Source organism: Ursus maritimus, unplaced genomic scaffold (genome assembly GCF_017311325.1).
Source record: "Ursus maritimus isolate PB19 unplaced genomic scaffold, ASM1731132v1 scaffold_20, whole genome shotgun sequence".
NCBI classification, from domain to species: Eukaryota; Metazoa; Chordata; class Mammalia; order Carnivora; family Ursidae; genus Ursus; species Ursus maritimus.
The window spans coordinates 12493402-12496933 of record NW_024424453.1 but is presented as its reverse complement, the minus strand read 5'-3'; positions in this window follow the sequence as shown (position 1 = coordinate 12496933).

The window sequence follows — 3532 nt, the reverse complement described above, 5'->3', positions numbered from 1 at the left end:
GCAAGCAACCGTGTCCTCCAACAAAAACCACCCTTTCACATTTTTTTTCTAAGCAGTTTGCTGATTTCCATGTAAGTGTTTACTCTTTTTTTTCGTAAGAGCCTAAAATGCCTTGCATTTTGGCAAAGGGAGCTAATTTTATCTTTTGGCTTCTAAATTATTTAAAATAAACATAAATGTTGACTGCTTGAACTTCCATTTTCACATCAATTGATATTCCTGACCTTTTCATAGGAACTAATGTTTCTGAAGGTATAAAGAAGCTGCTTATTTCAATAAATAAAAAAGCATGGTCATTTACTATTTCCAACTACTAAAATTTGTGGCAAGGAATCAAAACATGGGTATATCCAACCTGCGAAATAGCTGTAGTTAAAATATAAGCTGTTTAACATTAACTTTAATGTTAAGCAACCTCGCAAATGCCTTCTCTACAAGCCAGGGCCTTGCAGAAAGCCATAAAAGGGAAGGAATATAATTTTGTTTGCTGGCACTTACTGAAAAGCTAAAATAGAATAGTAACAGAAATCATATTTGCCAGCTCTAACCGAAGGAGTTGTGAAACATCATCTCAGAAGATTGTAAGTTATTGTAAAAATGTTGTAGTTACTGTGTTATTAACTATGTTTTATAGGAGTTGAAACTTTAGTTTAGCTGAAGATTATTTAGAGCAAAAAACAACAATTAAGTAGCATCGTAAGATCTAAATATGTTTCTCAAAATGTATTCCACACAGTGATATGGAGCATTTTAAAATTTAGCTTTAAGTTGAAATATGGTAATTCATTTTTTACTCCCTGATGAGAATTAGATTTTTTGCAATGATAGTTTTCAAGTATGATATTATAGTTTTCAAGTAATACTTTTGAAATAATTCACTTATTTTTCCGGTTGATGGATGAGAAGGGCAGTAAAACTATATGTTGATGATTTCATAAATTCTGAATTTTTTAAAGTAAATTTTAGCATGAACAAGTTAGCTAAAGCACACTTATAGTAAAAAATGGCTTGATTCATGCAGTGAATTCTTCTTTTTTAAAGTGGCTCATTGACTGTGGCTTTAGTAATGTAACCCTTTCAAATACAGATATGCGTTTGTACAGATTGCACATAGTCTGCAAAATTAATAAGCTTTGAATTCAGATCTGTATATAGAATTGTGAGGCACACAGGGAAAGTTTGAATAAAATGCCACTTCACTAGAACTCTAAAAAAATTAGTGCCAGCTATGGGTTTTATTTCCTAATGTTGCATTAATGCACACTTCAGTTCACCTTAAAAAATGACTCCCAGTTTTGACCTATTAAATTATGTCATTACATTTCTGTGGATTTCCAAATGTAAATGTGAAAGATTTATGGAATTATTTTTCATTGCTTTTCTAATTATAATTTTTCAATCTATGTAATATCCGAGGGAACATAACAAGAATATGAATCAATTTATATCTCCGTGGGTTTTGTTTTAATATAAAGAAAATGAAAATTTTCTGACTTTTTCCTCTGAGATTGCTTGCTTACACAATCTGAAAAACAAATTTGTCTTAAAATTTAAATTCAAATATTAAATCTTTTGCCAAGATATGCATTTAGCACTTTTTTTTTTCTTTCAGAGAACTTTGTTCCCTGTAAGAACAATTTCTACTATTAAGGCTCTATGTCCCAAAATAGTTTTAAAGTGGGAAAAGTAGTTTTAAAGAATCCCTGTCTTAACTGGATTTACTATTACCACTCTTCTCCTCTCCACTGCCTTCACTCGCATACACTTCCACAGGGCCCCTCGTCAACAAACCCACACACTATTTCCTCCCTAGATCAAGTGCCTTGCAGATGCCTTATGGGTTGCTCACGGACAAGGCAATAGAGATGTTATGCAAATGAGTTTCTGGGGTACATATTAATAAAAGGTACAGATGCAATGCTATGAACCAGCTGGCTTCTTTGTCCTCAAATACTGAGTTACTACATGTTTGCGGAATAGGTAAGCAACGGGTGGATTTACACACAGCTCCATGTTCTGCAGGGAAATACAGTTGCTTCAGAATTAGAACAGCAAAACTTGGCTCTTCTGAACCTAGAAGAGAAAATCTTTACCCTGCCTACTTCCTTATTTTGTGGTTTGGCTAACCAAAGGCAAACACCCTTTAACTATTTGGGGAAGTAGGTTCTTTTATGGGTTTGAGGACTTCTCTAGACTTCTTTTTGACAGGCTGTCCAGTCTAGGCTGTGATGTTTCCTGGTGTCTTCAAACACCTGAAAAGGCAAGACCTCTGTTTTCAGTTCTATATTAGCTTCTCCTCACACTAAGAATTTTCTCTCAGTCTTAGTTGCTCATGAACTTTTTTATTCCCTTGGCTTTCCACCAATGATATTCCTTAATTTATTGCTTTGAATTTCTATATTAAAGACCATCCATATCCTGTATATTTCCCTTCTTACTCTTCACTGCATCTATCAATGTATCAGATGCCTATGATCCTTAAAAGATGAGATTACAAGATACAAGTAGAGGAGTTGTTTTAAATCTCAAACAAGAGAATTATTGGTGTTACACCTAGCTGGTGTGAATCTATATACCCAAGTATTCAATAAATTCCCTATTCTTTCACAATCATAATTTAAAAAATTAATTCTGACTCTTAAGACCTCTTCCCATGGGAATGACACACTACTGCCTACCTTCCTTCCCCTCACCCTACCCTGACCCTGGAGCAGAACTAGGGGGCAGAATCCAAATGAGATGCAAAGGCAGGAACACATAGTACCTCTTCAAGAATTTGTTCCTCCCCTACTTAGGACCAGTTAATTGTTGATCCTGCTTTGTTTTCTGTGTTCTCGTCTATATTTCAACAGAAGCCATAAAACTTAATTTCTATGTGAATTCTCCCAAATGGTAAATGTGTACTTAAATTAGGCAGTTTAAGTGAAATACAGCTTTGAGCCAATTTAGCCCAATGGCCATCATTTTACAGCTTTTATCTAATGGCACTTGCCATCAGAATATGTCCGCTTTCTGTTCTGCCTGAAGGCAAAGGGTCAGTCTAGCTACCTTGTTTCTTAACTTTTTTCAGGGCCAGGAGGCTCCATGGAGATGTTCACTTAGATGGCCCCCACTCTAACACTTGGTGATTATGATTTATTACCTACCACTTTGTGCTTCCGGATTTTTCTGATACTAGAGGCAATGCACATAGGCACAACAATAACAAATCAATTATATCAAATAATAGGCAGTGCATGAGTTCTTAATTTAAAAAGTCTAAATGAAGGAGAGTTATACCGTGCTTTATAGTAATGACATTAGTTTTATTATCGAAGTCATAAAAATGGAGCACTGCCTGAAGCTATTTCTAAATGCTCCCATAGCTCAGCAGTTAGGCACAAATTTCAGTGGCTTCTAGGCTCAGATTGATCTATACCATGTACCAGCATCTCAAAGGAGCTAACTCAGTGGTTTATTTGAGGTAGGAGGAATCTTATTTCCTCTGAGTTAATGTCAGCAATGAGCAAGTCCTCTGGTTCTACAGGTGACA